We start from the raw sequence: 26720 nt of genomic DNA on the forward strand, positions 1-26720 counted from the left end.
ACAAACAAACAAACCAAGAAATCTAAAACCCGAGTAACTTGTAAGTTTTAAGTCTAACCTCTTCTTTTACTGCTATTCATCCAATAATACTGACATATAAGATTATGCAAGGTGCACTGCTATTTAAAATTAAAATATTAGTGTCTACATTTATTCCAATGGGCAAGTAATACTCAACATGTTGTGGAAGGATTTTGTTCACTACAAGGGTCCTGGAAATAAGAATCATGATTATTAATACAGCCATCTCTTCTTGTTGGGAGCTGATTTTATACAGCATAACTGCAAAAAACTGTAACAATTTGCAGAAGAAAATCTTTAGTCTTGAAACTGTGGGTATGTTCTATTGAATCAATATTCGTAGCAAGACCAGAAAACTTAGTTACTTCTACTTTCAAGTGAAAGTAGCTTTTAGCAAACTGCTAAGATGTATATATAATTTTGTTTAAGTTAGTACCTAGCGTACAGGAGATTGGTACAATAAAATGAAACAAATACTGAATGCTATTGTTTTTCTTTGCTATCATTTAACACTCTCAAGGGAAAACAAATGTATCAGATGTTTACTGTTTAATATAAAATTGATTCAAATAATACATTGGCAGAAATCTTGGTCTTCAACCAATATGAGCCCTAGATGTGCCCTATTGGACACATATGATTTCAGATCTAATCCTCATCAGAAGACAAACTGTAAATATATTACATATTGGAGCAAAAAAGAAAAAAAAAACAACCACTAAAAATACTGCAGTAATGTGGTTTTAGGCATATAGATGGGCTCTACTGATTCATTGGTTACTGCGCACCCATCACTACTACTTCTACTTCTAATATCTCAGAACTTCACCTATCACCATAATCCTTTCCTCAAATTGAAGATAATTTCTCACTGTCTGGAGAAATCTGAAATTTGTAAAGAGACAGAACTTTCATAACGTTCAGGTCAAATGGGATGAAGAAATATCAACCATCTTATGTCAGTTTGATGAACTAGAAGAAACTTCATGCATTCATACCTCAGTGCGTAGGCACATGTTAAAAAGGTCTCATAACTACAATTCAAACTTAGCAAGCAGGTTAAGGTTTTAAACTGTAGCATGACAGACAGGCTTGATGGAGTCTCATTCCGAATGTTTTAGAAAAATCAATTTCACCAAATTGATGATGATATTCTAATCTCTTAACATGTTTCAGGACAGTGAAAAATAAATCCTCTTCCATATCTGCTATTCACGTGAAACGATAAAAGAGAAACTGACATCCTTGTAGTGCCAAACAGCAAAATAATACAAATTGTACCATTATAAGCACAAGACATTAGTTTTTTCATCATCTTAGGCTTTTCCTGAAAGTAAAGGTGAATATATAAATAAATACATAGACATGGTAAATGTAAGACATGGGAAAACACTACGTGAGAGGAAAACTGACAAAAGCGAAACAAAAACTCAATTAAATTATTCATGCATTGAGCTTCAAATCCCAAGATAAATTTGTCCCCCATTTGGCACAAAAATACTAGACTGGACTTTATATCTGCATAAAACTATGAATTCCCTCATTTTTACATTCTAAGAGTATTGTCTGTTTCACAGCAAATAAAGTGGCTTTGTTGCTACAGTCTGCTCTCCTAAAACGAAACTGAAACATGTAAACCTACTAAGAAGTTACTTGAAAAATGAAAGTAATTATGTGAAATACTGTATTGTACAAAAGCAGACAAGAATAAGCCAACAGTTTGTTTTACATTAGCTCATAAAAAGAATTTTCCATCAAATCAGCAAAGACACACTGCATTTCTTTCATGCATACTACAGGATGTAGGTTTCAATGGTTGAAGTGCAGATCTGTTTATTTTGTTTCTTGGCAATCATTTTGTGACTGTAGTTGGAAAACAGAAAGACTAATCACTGCTGCCAATGGTAAAATTTAGTTGTCATACAGGAACTGGAACTGATACATCTTGAGCATAATTCATTTATGACTGAAAACTTCAGGAAATAACTTATTTTCAAGTGTTTATCATCTGCATTTTGAAGAATATTTCCATTAGTGGAAGCAAGCAGGAAACTTCCAGAACATCACTATCAGCAAACTTTCTTGAAAAGTGATGATTTTACCTGAGTTAGTAGGAACTTTAAATACCATCTACACAAAGAATTTCAAGATAGTGTGATATCACTGCTCCATTCACAGTATGGTTACAGTACATTATTTGAGGAAAGCAGCAGAAAAAAAATACTGCAAAAATGTTATCATTTAACCTTCCACTTCCATACCAAAGTCCTTCGCAAAATAGATAGCAGCAATGACTGACTTGATGAAACAACATCTTCTGAAACCTCTTCTAATCACCAAGGAAGCTTTTGTTTTAGTCTGAAGTACCAAGTGAATGTATACTAATAATGTGTGTTATTTTTCTTAAGCAAATAATTAATGTAGCAGAAAATTTTACCAAAATTAAATTTAGGGTTACGAACTTAACCAGTGTAGCTTTAGAAGATTAGGACAGTGGTGAATAAATGCCTCTCTCAAAAACTGCAGAATGACAGCATTACAAATTTGCCCTACTTGACAGTAAGGCTATCAACAAGGAACTGCAGTAATTCTCATTAAGACTGCAACTAAAAGATTCCTTTCGCATGCTGCTGCTCTGTTTTATTACTGAAATTATCAATGTTTTGAGCAAGTACACAGCAATTAATACATTCAAAAAACAAGCATAAATGTTTCAAGGAATTTGAGACCTTATTTATTTAAAAGAGGTCAGAACTTAAGATGCCTAACCTCGACTATAGTTAGAATCTGCACAGACCCATGAAATCGTGACTTAATATAGAGGCTTGAAGCAAACCTACTCAGAGGAATTACTATAAAAAGCTAAAATATCAACTATTACTAACAGTTATTAACTTCACTAGCAACCATTACTCATCACTCAAAAAAAAACCCCACAACTCTTAAAGTCAACATGTCACATTATGCAGGAAGCCACAGAAGTCTTACAACTTCTGGAATACAATTATGTTTTGCAAATAAGTTATTTGGATTATTCCAAAAAAAAAAAAAAAAAAAAAAAAAGAAAAAAAAAACACTAGTGGTGTATTTTCCACTTGATCATACAGACTATTCTGAAGCTAATTAAAAAGCTGTTAGTGGAGGAAAAATATTATTTCTTATGTTCACATATGTGTAATTCAAAGGCACAATACGCTTTTTTTTTTTTTTTTTCTTTTTAAGGTATATGGTTTATTTATGTTTTTAGTACATCAAGTAAGTGTATTTTTATAGCTGGAGACATTTGCCAAGTTCTAAACAAATTTTCAAATCCCACATTAACAGAAGAATTATTAAGCTTTTCATGCCTGGTTCTGATAAAACTCTTTACAATAACATTAAAAATCAAATCAGATTTGTGAATGGTATTACAGAAGTAGTTTGATGACTGTAGCTGCAGTTAACAAAAAAAAAAAAAAAAAAAAAAAAAAAAACCATAAGGGTACAAACAGAAACAATGTCTTCTGAATTAATTAACAGCTCTACCCTTTGATTTTTTTTAAATAGAAACCAGATTCCATTATTTATTTCTACAAACAACTTTAAAATATGAATACATTTATCACCCTGGATTTCCATTAGAAGCATGATAGTGGAAGTGAAGTAATTTGTATGCAAAATAACTAAGTACACTTCAGGTCATTTACCATACGTGCCAGACACATGCAAGTGTTTGCTACTCCTGAACACTTTACCACTTTCTTTTCCTTATCTGCCCTTATTTCTTGACCTAAGAAGGTTTCAGGTTTTTTTTTTTTTTTTTTTTTTTTTTCCAAACTAAATGCTTCTGGGTCAATTACTTAATCCTTTTTTCACAATTTAATTAACTTACCAGACAATGTGCACCTAATGCATCTCCACATTACAACACTTTCACCCATTTATAACAGTGCATAACACAAAGTGAAAAAAAGTATTGTAAAAAGAACTGAAAAATGAATCCAATATATTAAAAAAATTAATTCCTATACAAAACAGGAATTAAAGTTGACTCAATTCACTGTCATTATACATATGCTATTACTGCATAGTCAATCAGTTTTAACACCATATTTATACAACTGTACTTAAAAAAAATAGAAAAATAGAAAAATGAGCCCTCGATCACTGAAAAATGTTTTATTACCTATAATGTAACCAACATGAGCTGAAAAGAACTGATTTATTCTCATCCAATAATACTGAAACTACTGATAACAAATTAGTTTAAAGGTAAGGGTAAAAAAGGTAAAAACAAAACAAAGCACACCCTTTATTATTAATTAATGAGTCTGTAAAACAGACTAAATTATGTGATTTTACTCTAAGTTCTGCAGGAAGTTAAATTCTGAAATAATTTAGAAGAGAAACTAAGATTTCGAAGTTAGTGTTAAAAAAGAAATATATAGGAAATAAAAATTGTTGGAATAAGATTTAATTGGAAATTGCTTCAGTTCAGTTAAAATGAAAGTATTATCTTTTAAGGTCAATATATCAGATTTCTAAAAACAGTAATACTTGCACTGTAGCTTTAAAAAAATAAAAACAAAACAATAAATAATACCTCTTTAAATCCATTGGAAATCTATACTGGAAGACCATTTGGTCTTTAACGAACCACAGATTTTCAAGTTCTACTTAAATCACTCAGTCCATTGCTTTAAACCTATGTAATATCCTGATTAATTCTTGTATTTCACTTCGAATTTTGGGTTGTTAGAACAGTAGTCTTTCACTAGACCAGAAATGGAGAGGTTTAAAAAGAAAAGATATGAAAAGTGAGAGCAGAAAATAATTCAAGTAATAAAAATGTCCAGAGAATTTGTGCAACATAACTTTCTGCTGCTTAGTCAACTTTTCAATGCTTTGGAATGCCTTGCTCAGTTTTCAATTACGGTCAAATTCTACCTTTTTTCTCATCTTGATTTTCAGTTCTAAAATGCTAGTTGATAAAAGAATGTAGTTACTCCTGCTGCTCCTCTACTTCTTCGCCCCTCAAAGCTAGATGTCAGTCATCCAGAGCACTTGTTCCTTTATTCCATTTTTATAGTTACAGCAGTTACAGAATTTAGGCAGATTAAGTGCCATAAAAGTTTATCCAAAAGTATTCTACTTCCCCAGATTTATATACATTTTTGTTTCTACATTTAACTTTTGCTATCTATCTGTATGTCCAACTGCCATTCAAAAAACCATCAACAAATGTGAAATACTATAATTGACAATGCATTTAGGTGACAGAGAAAATAATTTTCAGCTATTACAAAAAAAAGAGTCTGCAGAGAGAAAAGAGAAAACGCTCACTCTTTTCTGAAGAGCAGAACAAGAACAAAGGATCCAAAATATACAGCATTTTCCTAGTGACTGAGCACATATTCCGGGCACAAGACAACGTTCCTGTAGTTAATGGTTTCGCTACTTTATAAGTTTGTCAACTAATACTGGAGAAATTATTTAAATAATAATAATTATTTAATAATATTTAATAATATTAAGTATTGTAATAAAACTGGTAACAATTGTAAAACTTCCGTTACAGCAAAACTACTGAATCTTTCTACAAAGGATTTCACAGGAAAAACAGTAGCTAAAACTACAGTTCATATTATTGGGAAAAAAAATCCGTATTACTAGAAAAAAATCTTATTTGAGAAAATGATTGATATGCAAATACTTTTCACTCAACCAGATTTGCATTCATTCAATCAACTTTCAGTTTTTTTTTTTAATTCACAATTAAACCCACTTCACAGCTTACAGCAAAATGACTGATTATTATGTAATTATACTAAGATAAAATGTAAGCCTCAAATCATTATTAGAATGTTCTTGTTTCATTTTGATTTTGCTCGTGTTTAAACAGAACACAATGTACTCTTGTTTTGTGAGTTATCAAAATAACTCCTGAATAAAAAAAATCAAAATGAAAACTAAGTATTTACCCTGCGGGTATAGAAACGATTTCCATTGAGCGACTTAAATTTGAAACAGGCAAAACCTTAAGTGACAGAATTGTTTCAATCATATACATCAGTAGTATTTGTTTCAGATCTATTGAGTAAAAATGAGCATTGTACATAATATTGCGTTCATCTTGACAAGAGAAGTAAGCCAGAGCCCAGTTAAGAGTTGTCACTCACTCCACCAAAACAGTTCTGGTAGTGCTGACAGGTATTATTTCAAATGAGGTACAGAAAAGGAGGGAACAAACACTGACCAGTGATGCTCCAAGTTAAACAAAATTTTCTAGTTCTTTAATTATGAATACACAGTTCACAGTTAAATATTGGAAGTTCTCCCATTTTAGGGGCAAATCAAAGCTGATCCTCAACTTCTGCAGTGCTCAGCTTCAGAGAATCTGTAATCTCACATGCTGAAAGCGAAGTACTACTTCTGATGTATCCATTCTATTGTACTACATACGATTCAGAGTAGCATACATCAGAACAGTTCTGAGTTAAGAAACTCGTGTTTCAGGGATATAGTTCTTTCCGGAGAGATTAATTACAATAAATAAACAAATCAATGCAGTAGAACTCTTGGTTGGAGATATTAATTAAGTTACAAGGATGTTATGTAAGATTTCTGTGGGGGTTTTAATGATAGCAAAATTATTTCTAATTAGGACAAAATGTAGGAGGAAGACTCATGCAAACCCTCCATTAATTATTTTCTGCAACTCTGTTCTGTTTAGTATCAAAATCAGTTTTCAAGTCAGCTCCAGGGTAATAAAAGATGCTCATGAGAACACAGCAATGGCCTAAAGAAGACATTTTTTAGTCCATATCTGAGGTGGAATTTCATTTTCACTTTGTGAAAACTTCTCCAGTTTGGTAACAGGAAACTTATGACCCTCTACAGTCATTTGCTGACAGAAAAGCTTAAATCAACCACGAACTTGGAATTCACAACATTCTTTGTGATTCAAAGCTAAACCTAAGCATGAAAAGGTACCAAAATGTCTAATTTTGTGGATTACTCCACTTCACTGCTGAGGGCATGGGGAACATTTTACACTTTCAGATGAATTCTATACTGTTACAGATCCAAGTAGAATTTTTTATGACTCAACACAAAAAAAAAGAAAAAAAAAAGAATATAGTAAACAGAAGAGTGTCCCAAGGTGATTATCAGACACACTTACCTCATATACAGTCTTTCAAACAAATCCATGTGCTTTTCTTAATATACTAAGCTTTTATCTGCCAAAGAATTTTGGCAAGAACAGAACTGGAGAGAGAAATATTTATTTCATCAGGCTATATAATCAGAGCTTTATCCTTCTTCCTCAAAAGGAAAAAGCTATGACTCATCCCTGAAGTCAGAAAACCAGACAAATTTGGTTAAGAATTTAAGGCATCTGACGTGAATCATAAGGCACAAGAAATTTTTGTAGTATTTGCTGACTTACAGTTTTTCAAGGAGCAAGAAATGGAGAAAGAATATCTTTCTCTAAAGAGCTTTTTTTGTTTTGTTTTTTTTTTTTTATTTGAAAAAAAAAAAATCTTAAGAAAGAGTCTGTTTTTATTCTATTAACAAGATTGGTGGTTGATAGTGGCTTATCACTCAGATGGATGTCCTGTTAGCAACTGAATGTAACTTAAGATTAATCGAATCATGTCTTAAAATATAGATCTTAAATGCTAATAATTTAAGAATTTATTCATTAACAGGTACAAATTAGTGACTTAAATAATATTAAGTTTTAAAGCGTTTAGAAGTTTCAGAAGCATTCTACTGAAAGTATATTCAACAACACGAATTTTATTATGAACACTTTGCAATGATAATCAATTTGTTCCCTTACAATTTGTATTTCAGCATCCAGTAAAGATGTTGGCTTAAGAAAAGGCTCAATTTATTATTTAAGGACATCTCACCAATGGTGATGGCAGGATTTTTTTTTTTCAATGGTTTTATGCTCTTTGGCATCATGCAGTACATAAATGACAAGTAATATTTACCACGCTGTAGTAAGTTTTTTAAACATGCCAAGAAAAGGTCTGTAATATTGTAATTGAATTGTGATTAAAAAATCAGAAATAAAGATTTCATGTTAGTATTAAGTTCCTTAACATTTTTAATTCAACTTATAACATGAAAATAATTCAAGCTAACCTAAGTATAATTAGTTTTTTTTTCAAATACAAGTTGTTCTTACAGTGCATTTTCCCCATATGACTTCCATACTTTACCCATTTGTGGCTTCTTAATTTTGAAGTCGTTTTCAACAACTTCAATCCTAAGTGCTCTTCTAAACTCAACTTACAAAATATTAGATAGCATTTGAAATTAAGTAAAAAAATTGTATTTATATATGGATGTCACTCCAAAAATTATGCCTCTTGCTTATTTGTATGGATAATACAAGAACTACATAGAGCAAATTCTCATCTGCAAAACATTACTTTTCAACACCACCAACTACACATTTTCACCAACAACGAAAAAGAGTCCGCATGCCATGCTAGCAAAAAATTAGCACCAGTGGAAATGACTCACTGTCAACACTGAGGAAATGCATCACCTAATGCTTCACTGTTTTCATATCCACTGCTTCCACTGTTTTCACATCCACTGCTTCATCTGCACAAATGTTCAGCAAACTTCAATGAATATCAGCAAGTGCCATTTTTTTCCAAATGGAAGAATTCAGTGACACCCATTTTCTTCACATGAAGTCCCCATACCAGACATTTTGTCAGATTGCCCCTCTGCTGCCATCTATCACTTGTCAACCAAGTGAATGAAATACTAGTGGGAAAGGTTCAAGCTCTACTGTCATACCACCAACTTCTATCTCTGAGACTGTGCACAAACAAAATAAAATGGAAAGCATTACTTTTGGAGTAGCCCTCATATTTCCCACAGGAAATTTTACCCAAGATTATGGATGTAAACCTCATATAAACATAAAATTAGCATGAAAACAAGACACATACATTTTTAAGTCCATACTATGAGCATTCATCCAGTGAAAATGCTTTCCTCCATTTCTTGCTCTTTAAAAATTATTTGTCTGGTACATTATTTCTTTATTATATCTTTATTTATTATATTCCTGCATCCACCACAAAGTCAGTGTCACTGACCTTCATCCAAAGCAACTCTCAGATATTCAGCAACTAAACCAAACAAGGAATTCCTAATTTCATTATATTTACATATATATCCTTTAAAAACAGTACATCGTCAAAAACAAAACAACAACAACAAAAAAAAAACACAACAGCAACAACAACAAACTATTATTCTCTGTTTTTCAAAGAAACTGCAATATACCTGAAGGATAAATTCCTGTATAGGACAGACAATAACATTAACACAAATTATCTGATTGTATACAGCTGACAGAAGAAATATCCTCTTGGAAAATACTACAGTCCAGGCCTACAACTGGTATTTTAGGATGATTTATCTTGAAAATGTCGGAGTTTTATATGTGCATTGCAACACTGAAAAAGTTCTCCAAGTAATTTAATTTGGATTCCAAAATTTCTTCACATGCAATGCTCGCACATGAACTTAAAATTTTCTTTGAATTTCAACAGGATTTAGTCTCTGAAATATCTAAGTATCTGATTCTTACTTTATCTCAAATCTTTAAGAAGTAGCAGATAACCTTGGTGACCTAGTTATAAGGTCTTCTCTTTCCTTTCTCGAAAGATAGTTCATTTAGGGTACATTCTCAAATAACCTATAATCAGATAAAGTTTTCTTCACTACACTTATTACCATCAAAAAGAGTATTTTATTCAAAAGCAAAGATAATTAAAGAGTATTCAGAATTCTTCATAGTAATGATGATTACATTGTAAATACCATTACAACAGAGACAACTCCTTAAACTATTTCGGTGAAAATTTTTGTTCTCTTTGCCTCCTTGTAATCACATACAATCTCTAATTGTGGGAGTTCTTAATCAGGGAACACTGTCACTTAAAACAACAGCATTGAAAAACAAAGGAAGATTTTCATGGTAGGCTTGGGAGTTCATTGAAGAACAAATATTTCTTGAATGTGCTGGCTCAATGGTACATTTATTACTGAGGTTACTTTTAAGCACAACTGTTAACACTCACTACTAAAATAGAGCAAAGCAACCAGAAAAAAAAAAGGTTACATTACATCAACAAGTCCAGGCACACAAATGATTGTTTACATGAGTTTTACCATGCATTTTCAGTTCAAATAAGTTGCCCATCCGTGTTTGAGCAAGATCTTAAACACCAGAATCAAAATACAGATTCTTTGAAAGGGCAATTCTTAAAATAATCACAATGTTTTGCATACTTAATTTTAATTCATAATTGCCTATTAAGTTGTATTGCTAATGAAATGTTATAGAAAATCTTTGAAATTAATCTGGGAGAAACAGTTTTAAGAAATCTTGGGGGAAAAACAGGTTCTTGATCGGAACAAAATTGTTTCTTGCAGAAACTACAAATTATAGAGCAATGCAGTAACTGCAAAGCATATAAATTAGTTCAAGAGCAATCTAGATGTACTTCTGGAGGGAAAGAGTGAAGGATATAGTAAGAAAGCTGTAACATGGATGGATATCAGCAACAAGAACAAAAAAGAATCTTGCTGTGAAGATAACATTTTCACATTTCTAAAATTTCTCATATTCTTATCTTTGCACAGCAGGGCTATGTTGTACTTAATTGAATTCTGAAGATTTACCAAAAGGGTTGTGTGCAACATGTGCATAGAATTCATGTTAAGGTAGTAAAAGAATTTTCTCTCTTCATATTCTTCTTCACTTAATAGTACGTGCAAAAGCATTCCCCTACTTTGAGAGCATAATTCAAAAACATGATTTTTTGTTCTTACTGTATGCTCTCAAAACACACAACGATTGGAAGCATCTTGGGCAAGTATGATACTCTTAAAGGTCATTTTCAATTGCACTGTATCAATACTACTGCCATAGTGTCAACATGCCATTACATTCACCTCTTACCAACAGGGGCTTTCTTGAACAGATATGCATTCAGACACTGAAGACATTTCTTGAGCCAGCAAACCAGCTAGACTGTTAGTCTCTCAATTCTGTCTGTTGCCACTTCTGAGTTGCTCTTCAATTATTTTTTCTTGAACGCTGATTTAAGGCAGAAATATGAGAGTTTTACTTATTCTGGTAAAAAAAACAGTATGTGGAGTCAGAAGGCAGAGCAAAAAACTCCTAAAAGGGCACTAAGTATCTCTATGAGTATTGTGAGAAGATTAGATGACTACTCAAACAAGCAGACAATCCATTTTTTAAACATCAAAAAATTATGATTATTAACTAGTAAAAGACTAATCAAGCTCATCCAACAGCCAAACATATAAATAATTCTGTAACTGCTTCCACAGGATTGGATTTGAAGGCAGAAAATAACATCTTGCAAGCTTAAACAGGAGAACCCCTACTGCAGATGATTGGTACCCTGCCTATGTTCGTAAGCAGAAAAAAAAAAGAAAACGCAGGTATTGGTTTTGTGGCAGCAGAGCTCATACACACAGCATGATTCCTATTGTGTCTGCCAGTCTGAGTTAGCACGAACTGCATCGTTAGCAATAGCAAAACCATTACCACTGCACCTGTACTTCCTTCAGTTAAAAAAAAAAGTAAAAATTGGTGGCTTTATGTTTTTTTATTTTAAAAAAAATTGCTCTGTAACCCATTTTGTTTTCTCCTGTTTCTATGTAACAACAATAGAAGCAGAACTAACTTCTATTTGTGCAGCCTTGTGACATTTCTTGCATGAAACATTAGCTTTTCCATCTAAACTGACTTAGCTTGTACAGGTTGTCCATTTCTTACCCTTTCTGACTGTTGATTTTTTCACATCTTACTTCTAACCAGTTTTAAATAAGACAGGTAGAATGTCCCCCACACAGTGACTAGAAGGCCAAATTAGGAAGGAACGTCCTTCATACCCAGGCGCTGCACAACTTGAGAAAATATAACACTGTCCAAGACTATAAAACTTCATCATGTGTCTTTCTCCTCCTTAAAAATAATAGTGATCAGATTGTGTAGACTGTTGTGAAACCATCAGTCCAAAACAGGAAGCAAATCCACAGCAATAACGAAAAGCGCAGAATTTTATAGGAATACATGTCTTCTGAGTGTTAAGAAAGAACAGCTATTGCATAAGAGGAAAAGATGCCATTTCAACAGTAAAATTGTCTATTACCTACAAGGGTAAATGTATAAAAAGATGATTTAACAATATTTACCTCCAAAAGTTCTGCAACATCTATTTTGCTAAAAACTGCAGTAGAAAGTAAATGAAACCACTGCCTGCAAGTCTCAATGACAAGAAATAACAAGAAGAATCTATCTTCTGTTAAACTTCCAGATAAGCATTTTAGAGAATTTGATGTGGGAAAAACACGTATTTAAATCTTAGGCATTAAAGCCTCCTATTTAACTATGCAGAAAAAGAAAGATAATCTCAGAAAACAGTAAGACCTCCATTTTCTTTGTGGTGGGAATACATGTGAGGTTGAAATGCTACTTGTACTACCAGAATGGCAACTTCCCTTTTACGAACTAATAACAGACGCACAGAAGAAATACCATATTAAATGGGAGGTCCAGAGTTTGTTCTTTGCACCATGGAAACCACAAAGTAAGAGCATCTTACTGATTGTAATTCACAGATTCCTTTGAGTCCACTGGCCTCCAGATCAGTATTGAACAAGATCTATCACAGCTATTATAATGCTTGCTAGACAGAGGTTTTTTGTGTTTATTTCTTTTTTTTTTTTTTTTTTTTTTTATCATCCTAATAAAAAAACAGGATATAGCTTCACTCATCTGTTGTATATATAGCTCTGCCTCAACTTCTGTATTCTCATCTGGGATCAAACTTCTATGACTAAATGGAATTAAATATTAATTATTTTTTCCAAGAAAAAATGCTTTTGTTCAGATTAAAAGGACAACAGTGTGGGTTTATTCATGCTCCATCTGCTGTTCTATTTTCTCCAATGGCAACTTCAAAGCACTTTAGCATTACTGAGTGTTTGCGAAGGAATGGCAGCACAATGGTCCTCCCTCAGAGAAATCAGAAGAGTTCAAAAGTGAAAGAAATTCTTAGTCACTCAGCTGTTTAATTCACTATTTAATTGTATGTGTATTTATTTCTATCGATTTCTTTTTTTTTTTTTCTTTTTTTTTTTTTTTAAGGGCTAATGGAGAGAAAATAATTTGCAGCCTTCTTAACACAGGAACAATTACAGCAGGAGCCCATATCCTTTACCAAATGAACAATGCTATTCACAAATGATGAAAATTTCAAAGGTTTGTTTCCTGCTGTTAATTTTGCTAGTGAGCTGAATTAGCAGGGCACTGCTGGGAACAGCAGGAGATCTTTATGATACTTTTTCAGAAAAATAAAGATCTGATGATTGGTATTAATCATTAAAAAGCAGTTATTGTTGGTGTCAAAAAAAAGATCTTAAATATGATTCTCCCTTTCCCTTTTAGCTTTCCTTCCCTACCCTCTTAACAACACAGCTGTACATTTAAAAAAAGTTTGTGACTTAAAACACAAGTTTGCATATAGATTAGATGTTCCCTTTAAAATTACATTTCACAGGACTCAAAATGAGATCAGATTTTTGCCTCCCTCACCCTCTTCATCTTTAACTAAGCTATCTCAGTCCTCTCTTTCTTGGTTTCTCAAATCTGTCCGATTAAAAGTATTAACAAATAAATCTGTAGATTTCAGTCTACTGTAGAAAAATGTTTAATCTTGCTTGACACTTTACACAAGTTCTCATCCAGAAGCTCTTAAGGAGCTTAGTTCAGAAATATATTTCATAGATCTTCTGGAACATTTTGATGTGACCTCATTTCCCACCTTGCAGTATATCATTGCCTTTCTTCTTGTTCTGATTTTAATACAGATTTCCTGTGTATATGTATACACATTTTGTATACACATATGTGTATATGTACATACATTTTGACACCATGCTTTAGAACTGTATTACCTATGCTTAACATTCTGTTGTTGAGTGGTGAAAATTCTCTTGAGACTTTCCTGTCCTGGACACTCATTCCTGCTCCTACACTTATGCTGATAAATACATGTGGGAACACGTTATAACCAAAAAGTGAGAAATAATCCTTCAGTAGAGAAATCAATCTCCAAAACCATTGGCTTTAATATATTGTTGATGAGCTGTGACAAAAAGGTGTTCCAGAAGACTCAGCACAACTAAAGCAACAGGAAAAATAAACAGATATTAATATTCTCTTCAAAAAGACTTTGCCCTGAAAAATAATAATAATTTTAAAAATGTCATGGATGACATCTCAAAAGCACCTGTGTTCTTTTGCTAGTAAGTACATTAACATAAACTCATGCCCACAACAGCAGTTAAGGGCTTCGATATTTAACGTAAGCAAGTACTACCTTCGTTATTACGTGTAACGTAGTTCTAGTTATTGTGGGTTGGGATTTTAGGGAGGAGGACAAAAGAGAGGTTTGTTAGCGTTTTATTATATTGTGCATTTATCTTGTTTTTGTCTAAAAAAAATAATAAGATATACACAAAGAAATATAAAACAAAGAAAATAATCTTAGATTAAGTGTAAAATTAAAATGCTTTTAGTCACTCCTTAGGTTAGAAAGATTCCCCAGAACTGGAGAGATACCTGCTAAAGGCAGCTGAGAGAGCATATGTCATGGTTAAGTTGAAGAGGAAACAGTCCTGTGATCTGTGTGGCACCCAGACACACAAGATCTGAACAGGGGAGAGCTTGTCTATTAAGCCATCAGCTATTTTCTTCTCATTATTTCATTTCAATCATTAATAGAGTACTGCAGTGCAAGGTGTTCTTCTCCCCTTGGTGCATGGGAAAAAACAAAGGCAAAACAAAATGATTATTTGTTTCAAGCATGAGCAAACCAACCCTATGGCATATGTCATGAATCGTTTTCCTCATTCCAGCCATGTATCCTGGAATTAGCAGCTGTCTAGGTGTATAGCACGGTGAAGATTACTTTGGTTACAAACATGGTTTGTAGATCTGTAGCTGTGAAATACCTGCCTACAGTCTTCCATTAGTTCAGGTTACAAGAAGTGATATCTGCATCCCTTAGGCTATTTCCAAAGAGTTAGCAGCTAGCAAGCAAATCTGACTTATGATCCATTCCTACATCCATCTAATTAGTTCTGACAAGAAAAATCATGATGCAGTCATAATACTTTTTAAACTTTTTCTCTTCTTTTGGAAGGCTTTAAACTCCCATCTACTCAATACTTTGCCACAAAGAGCAGACTATTCTTTCAGCTGTCAGTAGCAGGATACAGCATTTTAACGTACTGCTATGAAAGCAGTCAGACTCCAGGAAAGAGCCAGAAGTATCACAACTGAGGTCCTTTTCAGGAGTAGAACGTTAGCATTGAAGATATACTCACATTGAAAACTCACATGGAAGTCATACTTCATCAGACTGTTGGGGTTTTTTGTTGGTTGGTTTTGCCCCCATCAATAGGATAGCCTTTAATAGTAAGTAAATATTCAGCATCTGCTGAGTTTTATTGTCAGGAACATTTCACTGCAAGAGGAATGTGCACATTTTGCAGACTATGCCATGGTAATCCTGATGCCCAGTGAATACATTTCACTCTCATTTCACATACATTCAGCCCAAAATGCCTGGGTTCGTGGATGAGATCAAAGAAAATATTAGCTGCATGCATAAATGGCCTTATCCAAATAACAAAAAGACAATTCCTGTTACAGAAATATTTCAACCAAATACAGTATTTTTGTCACTTTGACTCATAGCTTACTCAAAGCCAACACGGACATCCTTTCATTCAGCAGCGTGATTTATACACAGGTAAGATAAAAAAGAGAGCTTTTCCCACCCAAGCTAATTCATTCTGACTTCTTCTGCACCCTTCTAACCAGAGAGAAGGCACTCTGCCCGACCCATGCTGTTCAATCGTTTGGTTTTTCTGCTTAATTCAATTGTCAAATTACTACATACGCACAACACAGAAATTCAAAACTCAGTGCTTCAAGCACCTACTGTTTCTCTAAGAAACGGATAGAAGAAAAATAACCGCTGCTGAAAAAAAGAGAAGAGCTGCACAGGGGCAATTGACCCACCACTCTCAATGGTGGTTTGGTTTTCAGGATTCTGTCAAAGGACCAAGCAGTATCCTTCAGACTTATTAAGGTAGTCAACAGATGACTGCCACAGGGCATCTGTATGTTCGTCACCTCCAGATGCAAAGTCTGGCTTTCCCTCTTGGGAGTATTCTGACACATAGCATAGCACTCAAATGATGAAGGTGACTCCTATCAGAGGCTCTGCACATAATTTTTGTCCTTGCACTCTCTCCTAGGTTAGTGTGCTGAATCAGCTCACAAAGCTACAGTAAATGCTAGACCTGATGCTGGGTAAACAGTGACAGAACCCAGCAAAAGCAGGAAACGAGCCAGCATATCAACACAAACCTAACTTCATCCTCAGGGATTGATGTCTGAAACAGCACAGCTGTGGATATAGATTATTTTAAGTACTTGTTTTTGAGACAAGACAAAAAGGTAAAAGCTATACATCTACTGGAGGCAACCAGCAAGATAACATGTCTTGCTTCAGGGCTGGTAATGCTAGAGAAGATGAATCAGTTGACTAAAGAAAATTTAATTTCTTCAAAATATTTTGATAGCTTAACTGTACACCACTGAGATGTCTGCAGATCAGGTAATGCTCCTTCTCCATTTAAAACAAGCTGGGTACAAATACTTGATCAGATGATTTAGCTAAAATTCACAGAAATATGACCAGGTGTGTCAGAGATACAAATGAAGGTACAACCTCAAAAGGAAGGGAATTAAACCTCTAAAGCCACTAAATTAAGGTCAACGTGCCAGAAGCTACTGTGATTACTCCAATCACTGACAAATCTTGTTTCTTTGAAGAGAATAGAGCATTATGAAATAAACATATTGTCATTATGCATATCCACATCTTTATTCCTGAAAATGAATTTGTATATTTGTAGTTACATTCATGCTCAAGATCTAATGCCTTTTAAAAGGTTTTCAGACATATTTATCACTTGCTCTAAGTTGTGAAAACATACCGTCTTTTCTGCTCCTTTTTTCTCAGGAGTGGCTCAAAGTGTGAATTGACTTTCACCCAAGATGCATGTTCTTTATCTCTAGATGCCGATGACTTCTTAGGCATTGTCATTGTATCAAAAAATTAATTCAGGGGAAGGGACATAACAGACTATGCACTGTTTTCAGACACACTTAAATAGATCATCCTGAGTCATGTGCTGACTCTATTAGGGCTAGCATATTGCACACAACACCTATAAGCAAACCACTCATCATAGTATTGATTTACACTCCGATTACACTTAATTGACATTTCTTTCTGTCTTTGAAGCAATAAGAGGGAATGTATTTTAAAGAATTCTGTGACTCCTGGGAAGATCCCTCAGGGAAAAAGAATATCTTACATGCTCCAGATATCTGAATTCACATAAAAGCAAGATAATTTGCTTCACCCTTGCAACTCTTCTTTCTTTTACATCACCTCACTCATATCTGGATCTTGAATACAGGAAGAGGACAGCTTGGGATCATCTTCATGAGAATCGAAAATGGGTCATTAGTACAAAAGGCTGTGTTTCCTTTCAGCTGCTCTTAACTTCACATTAACAAACTTTGCCTGTTTTTTCTATTTTGAAGAATTGCTGCCTTAATTTCAGCATTGCTCATTTTTTTATTATTCTCCCCAAGTATATTTTCATATACCGGAAAATAAATATATCACCATATTGTAAGATGAGTATTATCTATTCTCTTAGAGTAAAATGGTAGCAATGTTATATTAATAGCTTTAACTGTTTCTTTTTTTTATTATTATTATTCTCACACTAATATTTAGCAATGTTTACAGAATATAAATAAGTTTATATGGATCATAAAAACAAATTTACACCTAAGTGGGAAAATTGACTGTCTGACATACTCGTATAAAAGCCACACTCACCACTGCAGGACTCTATGCTGTGCTGTTAGTTTGCCATAACCCATAATAAGTATGCCTATACACAGTAAACCATGATAAGCCACGCAAACCCATCTACAATTTTTTTTTTTTTTACTGAAAAAAGCCACAACATATGCCAACGTTATTTTGATTTGTACTGTAAAACTGAAGTCTATTAACTTCACTGTATGTATTGTAAAGAGATAGGTGGCATTCTCTTTTTCTGGTTAAAAAAAAAAAAAGGAAATATTTGAGATAGTGATAGCTTCACATAAATCCATAAGCTTCAACCACAGTATGCTATCTCAAATAAGATAGGATTCTTCATTCACGATAATGAATGATACTTGGATAAATTAATAGAGAACAAAATCCACAAAAGCTTCAACACATTTGCCGTACATAAAACAAGCAAAATAACCCAGTGCTACTAAGATATAAGGACATTGCACAGGTGAAGGAACCCAGGAGGCAGTAATACACAACATATTGCCAACTGGCAATCAGAAAACTTACTTATCTTCTTCGTGGACAGATGCTTTTGATTTAGCTCTTTCCTTCATGGACTAAAGCATGAAAATTGTTCTCCCTCATTTCTCAAGTCCATTTCTTTCACTGAACTTTTCCTGCATTGATGAAGTAACCGTGTCTCTACTGGATTGGCAGTGCAGAATGGTTTCATTTCCAAAGCAACAGATGTTACAGGGGTAAGAATATTTGGAACAGAATATCTTAAAAAATGCTTGTCATGCACCTCAATTCATAATATTTTGTCTAGACATTGGGCAACTTTTATTCCCAAAGTGAAAATGTGTTCTGGACACTGTATTTTTTTTTCCCCTGATAATTCCCTGAAGAATTACTGTTAGGTTCTTAGCAGTTCATGTGATTATCCCCAGCTCAAATTTACACTGTGCCAAAAAGGCTTTCACTATGCAAAACCATAGACCTTCTGTTCAAACAAACACTATTAACTCTTCAGTGTAAGAATGGATAAAATAACTTCAGTCTTTAGTTTCAGCACACAGAATACACTTGAAAAAGTATTATTTTGCAAAAGACAATATTACTGAAAATGTGTCAAAAATGTGAGCCTTGACTTTTAATGCAAAGTATCTAAGTTCTGCATAGCTTAATTTCCTGTTGATCTTGTGATACTCAGAAAACTAGATCCTGGATTTCAGACTGTCTCTAAAGGGCAAAAGAATAGTCTAATTTGCACTTTCTAGTGAATTTCTCTACAGAGAAATTCAGATTGATCAAGAAACATGGATTCTGTTGAATTCAATATTATAATTTGCAGTTGCATTAGGAAAAAAACAGGAGCTAGGCTGGGGATATATACAAGGATAGAAGTTGAAGTAAATAACTGGTTAATAAACATAATAAATCATCACACACTGTGTACTGTGAGTAGAGTAGCCACAGAAGACTCAAGCTATCTCATGGTCTTTACTGTCAGAGATAGCATGTGTGCAAATGGAACCAGAAAAGGCACTGACTGTAATATGTTCCCTGGCTCTGTTTAAGACCAGCTGAAGTATCATCTGTTCTTCAATAAACAGCTTCTTTGCTTGTTTAAAATTAAGAATGGATACAAGGGTCAGAGAAGTTGTGGATGTTTCATTCCTGGAGACACGCAAGGCCCTGGGCAGCCTGATCTAATGGGAAACCACTCTGCCCATGACAGGGGAATTGGAACAATGTGTTCTTTAAGGCCTCTTCCAAGTGAAGCCATTCCTGTGATTCTATAATCTGCTCAACTCTAACCAAATTATAGAATGGCATGGGTTGAAAAGACCACTATGATCATCCAGTTTCAACTTCCCTGCTATGTGCTGGGTCACCAACCACCAGACCAGGCTGCCCAGAGCCACATCCAGCCTAGCCTTGAATGCCTCCAGGGATGGGGCATCCACAACTTCCTTAGGCAAGCTATTCCAGTGTGTCACCACCCTCTGTGTGAAGAACTTCCTCCTAATATCTAACCTAAATCTCCCCGTCTCAGTTTAAGACCATTCTCCCTTGTCCTATCACTAACCACCCCTCATAAACAGCATTTATACTATTAGAGTTATATAGGGCTAGTGAAAAGTAGTAAACCAAAAAGAGACAAAGAAATCTTAAAGCATATTCAGCTTATTTCTGCCTTCATTTACAGACCCTTTTGAAACACTCTCTTCAGGCCTCCACACCAAGTTCATCTTTTTGCTAGTAAGTATAGCTTAATCGAAAACAGTTATAGCATTAAAATTAAATATCATGATTCTTCAATCAGTTAATCCATTTGAAGTGAAAATTTAATTGCTTTTGATGTGTTTTTCAAGTGTATTTAAAACAAAGAACTGGGCATGGGTAGGAAAAATTATCACAAAGTTCCTCACCAATAAACTGCTAAGAGAAAGCTGGTTTACAAGCTAAGAAGATCACGACGCCAGCACACTATTTAGAGCTAATGGTTTTATAGGCCAAAGCCACTAGTAGGGCATCCTTATCCTGCAGTGTGAATAGGATTATCCCTGCAAACATTACCATCACATGGAATTAAGCTGTCAAGTTTGCTTTGCTGCTGCATGGACGCATACACAAAATGAACAGAAGTTCAGGTCGAGTGTAATACTGCTCTGCTATTACATATTGCTCATAGGGGAAAAAAAAAAAAAAAAAAAAAAAAACAGGAGGAGGAAAAATGTCAGAAACTGAATTGCTAAGTTAAGCGTGTTTCAGTACATTAGTGGTGTTGGTCTTAAAATTTCTGGATGATACTGGGAAGAAGTTGACAACCATTTATATGAAACTTTCTTCTTCATTTAAAAAAAAAAATGTATTTCAAACCCTAATCTCCTCAAATATCCTTGACTTCAAATCCTTCTTAGTTTATTTACAAAACTGCTTACTGTCATTTAAACATATTTCTTCCTATACGTAATTATAAAATATTAGTAAGGCAAAAAATACACAAAATTACAACTAGAAAAACTTGAATATTCATGAATTTTCCATTATGCTTCCATTTATAATTCATCTACTTTGTGATTATTTCTTCTTTCATCGCAGTATTTATATATGTATGCATTTTAGAAACACAAAGTGATTTTTTTCCTCCTCTAGGAAGGAAGAAAGGACTGTTAAAGCTTGGTTAAATGTACATAGAGAACTATATTGATACAGATGAAGGCTCAACCATCATATAATAATGTCTCTCAAAACACAAGCAGCACAGACTTAGCAAGCACAATTCCGTAAAGCACCAAGTAGAAAAGTACTAAAACAAACCATCAGGAAACAGGACCAGAAATGCTAAAATAAATAAATAATAATGTAATGCATAATTAAGTGAAGGCAAAACTTGTTTTGTCCACGCCTAAAGGAAATACTCTCTTAAAGCGTATGTAAACACATTTATGAAAAACAAATCAGCTGTGGTTATTGAAAACACAAAAATCTCAGTCATGACTGATTTGAACATCAAGTAGCAGGAGAGCAGAGCAGTACTCAAGAGAAAATATGTTCTTTGCCTTTTCCCTGGTCTCCAGGCAATTGGAAAAATATTAGGCAGACTAACCTAAATTATTTTGATGTTTCTTTTGATGTGAGAAACCAATGCTAACTGATTTATATATCAAAGCAAATGTTTCCTATTTTAAGTCTCAGGATTTTTCTGGAGGTATTTTTCTATTCAATAATTAGTCTCCATTTGGAATAATTACAAAAATGCAACTAAAAAAGGATTTTTTAAAAAATTCAAATATTCTAAGTGAATACAAAAAATTAACAATAAAATCAGATAAAAATGAAAAAGTTTTAGTCATAGCAAAACTTCCACAGAGTTTAAAACATGAACTTTTAAACATTGGGAATATTTGAGCAAGAAGTAGCCTAAAAATAAATGTGTTTTAGATCAGACTCTCAATAACATGACTAAAAATTTCTAACTATATATCCAAAGCAAGTAATGTAAATCTTTATTTTCCAATCAGAATTGTGCCTTTACAAGGCAGCAATACCATTGGCTCTAGCCAACTTTCTCATGATTACGCACAGAAAGAAAGTTATAAGTAAAGCACAAAAGATATCTTTCAAGAGATACACATTTTTCATTCCAAACTTAGGCGCACACATTGCCAATTTTTTTTCCCCCCTCAAATGGCAATGCTTTCAAAAGGTGACACAGAGTTGATATATCTGCACATATATGACTGGTGCTTTGCTCAGCAAGCAGAATTTCTTGTTCATCATCAAAACAAATTTGCTGCTATGAAAGTTCAAGATTTGCTGCAATGTCTAGTTCTAAAATAAAAGAACACAGCAATAGTTATTCTAACTTGGAATTGTTTTACATGGTGAAGATTGAATTTTGCTGTTAATTTTTTTTTTAAAGTATAGTAGTTTTTTCATAGATCCTGCTGATGGTCAAGTAAGTCTGAAATGAAGCATGAGAATATTTTTTTTACTTTTGTAAAGCACGCTGTTTACAAAAGCTTAAATAACTATTCCCATTTATTTTATGGATTTTATAAATTACCAACAGAAGTTAGTCCCTGCAAATGTTTAGAAAGTTATGTAACACTGTTGGAAGGCAGGACTGGTTTTTTCAGTCAACAGAGCTCTTATCTACCAGATGACAAAAAGCTGTGATATTACAGCAGAGTTATGACTTTAAATGCATTTTCATTGCAAATAGAGTTACCAAATGCCATTTTTCCCCTGCTCTCAAATGTCTTATGTATTAATAATAATGAAATTGAATTATTATTATGTTAATATTATTGTTTCCCCTTGACAGTGTACTAACGTGGTGTAGAACATTTTCTCTCTTCAAAAGAGAAATTAAGCCCACTGATTTTACATATTCATATTACTTGCAAGCAGTAATGGGTATTATTAAAAAAACAGTCTGCAAGTTCTATTTCATCTTTCCATATTTTGCAAGTTACTTCATAGCAAAGCTTGTGATTAATGACAAGGTGCAAGGAGACTTAAATCAAGTTATAATCATACTGTACTAAACTGCCAAGTCAAACAGATGTTTGGACGTTCTTTCGATTTACATTCATTTAAAAATATTTACAATGGGTAACAATACATTGGGTCATATCTCAGTACAGAAACCCATGTCACTGCATAAGTCTTCAGAAGGAATTGCCACCTTTATTTGATCAAAATTTCATTGAAGAGCATTCAATTTTTTAGAAGACAACTGGTTTTAATGATACAGATTTCAGAAAAGACATATTCATACAAAGTCAGAAGTTACATGAGAGTTACTGACAGCTACAGAAATTTTATGATCCATCTATTACAACATCTATTGCAAAAAAACCCAAGCTATATCAGATGCCATATTTTGACAGAAGTTACTGTTGAAAGCACTTTCATTCTTCTCAAAGTACAGCAGATACAAGAGCATACTAGCATAGAAGTTGCTCCATAGCACTTATATATGAATTTCGTGCTGAGTACAAATACAGATCTGGATCCTTTTTATATCTTTTCTCCTGATAGCAGGTACTCAAAGTAGTAAAATCAATTTGGAATGCTATGGTTTATCTTTAAACCTGAAACTACCAGAGATCTCTATATCAACGACCCTCCAAATCTAGTTACGCCAACCTAGCAGCTTCTAGTAGGGAAAAAAACCACATCTTATTCCCTCATGCAAATGAAGATATTCACGAAATCACTCCTAATTCTAAAATTGTTTCAAAAACATTCAACAAGTAAGCTTAATCAATTGCTAAGCTGCAGCACCTTTAACTTTCCTGCTGCTTCCCTCAAGCAGAGGAGCCCTGATCATTGGACTAATTTCCAATTCTTTGTCTTGCTAAAACCAGGTAGTCTTTCAATAGAGTTCTGGGTAATTAAGCGCTGAATGTTTGTCTAGTTTTATTTGCTTTATTAAAGAATTATTCCATCACACACTGATTTAAGAAAGCTACATTCTATACACAGATGGTAATTTACAGAAGACATGATTTCATTTTGATCCAATCTGTTAAAGGCTTATCTTTTGGAAAGAAAAATACACATGGTACCTAGAACTAATATTCATTAAGAGATGCACAGTATAAGACTTCAGTTTAAATTAAATTTCTCACCATGAAAGAGATTTAAAATTGAGTGAAAAAAATCCATTTTTTCAACTGCCAGTGATTCAGAAAATTCAATAACATGGCGTTTGATAACAGATGAATTTTTTTATTTGAATGGAATATGGACTCAATGAATTGAGGCATTCATAAAACAAAAGCCTCCTAAAAAGATATCTTTAAGGCCTTTTGTTATAACTGTTCAGAGCAACAAGCTCAAGTGGATAGGATCAATAATAAGCTTAAAATATTACCTGAGTTCCCTGAAGAAATAAACTTATGCTCTCTAAAAAGCTCAGTGCTAGTTATATACACATACCACACAGTCACACTATTTCACAGAGACATAAATGACAACAAGAAAAACAATAGTCAAGGGAGAAGAAAACTGAAAAATAATAATAATAATAAAAAAATAACCCACACAGTTAAGTATACTGTTAAGGAAAGAAAAACTAAGAAGAAACAGTAAGGAAAAAAGAAGAAGAAAACCTACTATATAAAGAGTACAAAAAACCATGAAGATATTTGTAATTTTTCAGAATAACTTTTACAACGAAGTCATAGTTAGTTTTCCATTGCTCAGAATTTATAACAAGATTTTTACCAGGTAATTAAGTAAAATACTTGCTTATGATGCTGCACTTCACACCACTGACAGTGTGTCTCACTGTAGTATTGCACACATACACACTGATCAATTTCAGCAGTGAGATTGCCTCCAAGTTCCCACAACTGTGACTGAATTGCAAATTGGCAAGTTGCATTTGTTTCATTATCATTGTTATCTTGGCCCCTCTGGCATACTTTGGCATCAAGTCTGCACTGAGAGGAAAAAATTGTGAACTACCAACCCAGAGCCCTATACATTTGTTTGCTTATTAGAGAGTTTTATAATGCTTAAGTGGTTAGGGATTTAATTTCTAGCATGTGTGATATTATAACATACTGAAACTTTACTCAACATACTGAAGCGTGTGACTGTGTCATCAGATCTTGTAATTTCCTAGAGTCTAGTCCGTGCCCAAATTATTTTATGGAACTCGAATTTAAAAACCTCGTATTAAAATAATTGGCAGCTTTTTAAACCCGAGATTATACTGGATAATTTATGTGATATTCTTAATTATTACATTCTTATGCAAAACTTTTTTCAGCTATAGGCTTTCAAGATGTCAAGAACAGCATTTAAAATTTGATGCAGAAAATCAAGTCTCTCAAAATATTTTACTACCTTCTTTGCCTTCAAGGAAAGATTTTCTCAAAGACTTCAGAAAATCATAAACATTCTGAATGGATCATCATATACATGATTTTTTTTCTGAAATTGTTCTGCTTTCATCTCTTCAGAAACAATACAAATTAGCATTTCTGGTTTCCCCTAAATTGTCAACATGATTTACAAAAAAGAAAGCTTGCAACAAATGGCTCCACAGATCAGCATCAATACCTTCAGTCAAGACTAACCCAAGAAGTAGCTGAGTAGTAGAGATGAAGGAATCCATCTGTGTTTCAGTAAGATTACTAAACAAGACATCACTGAATATAATGCATAGTTTAATGCTTATAAGTCATTTTTAGAAACTTTAGAGAGCCCAGTACAGTTTTATTTCCTTAAGTAATCATGGCAAGGTCTATAAAAAGTATAATATTAAACTGAAGTGACTTTTTTTTTCAGGTATTGCTTTCAGTATAACTACAATAGGATATTCTTTAGCAGTGATTAAGCTGTTTTCCTTGGCAACTGCTGTACAAATTCACTTCATCTTTACCCTTAGCACAGAGCAAGAATTGATCATCTCTACCATACAATAAAACCTCTGAATCAGAGTAAGAAATGGAATCTACAGAGCAGCTTGAGGCCACTGAAGAGAGAATCAAGACAAAGGAGAAAAATAGGAAGCAAAGTCCTGCCTAAATGACTTCATAAAACAACATAGGTTTACAAAACAAACAAGTAAAAAAAAATAAAATAAATATTATATATACATATATATACACACACAAGGATCCAGACTCCTCTGCAGATGGACACAAGGTCTGATGGTCTTCCTGAGCTGCAGTTTTTAGTAAGGAAGCTTGAAACAGCCTGTAGTTGTGGCTGCTGAAGGCACACAGCATGACCAGTGACAAGATGTCAGTCATGTTGTGCTATAGAACCTTGCAGCTGTATGAGGAACTGTTTGCCCTTCCTGATACACTTTGGGAACAAAGGTATGCCCTTATTCTGCTGGGCTGGCTGGTGAGAAGCTGTGACATTTAGCTGGCATTTGGCAGAAACATAAGTACAGTGAATAGAAGTGTCAGCAGGACAGAACTCCACATCACCTCGAGCCTGGTGGTGAGCTACTAGAATGATAAGCAAAGCGAGAAAAATAGCCTCAGACAGTTGGATAAGTTCTGACTCCTGAAAACTCCAGGGGAAAAAATACTATTTGCTCATCTCTGATAAAGTCTTCTGCATTCTGAAGAGAGCTAGTTATGCAGGTTTCAGTCACAGTTTGGCTTTACACAATAGTCAGCAGAAGAAATATCTTATTTTATTAAGATTGTAGCTCCC

Source organism: Lagopus leucura, unplaced genomic scaffold (assembly GCF_019238085.1).
Source record: "Lagopus leucura isolate 7727_CA_CO unplaced genomic scaffold, USGS_WTPT01 Super-Scaffold_100004, whole genome shotgun sequence".
In the NCBI taxonomy this organism is placed as follows: Eukaryota; Metazoa; Chordata; class Aves; order Galliformes; family Phasianidae; genus Lagopus; species Lagopus leucura.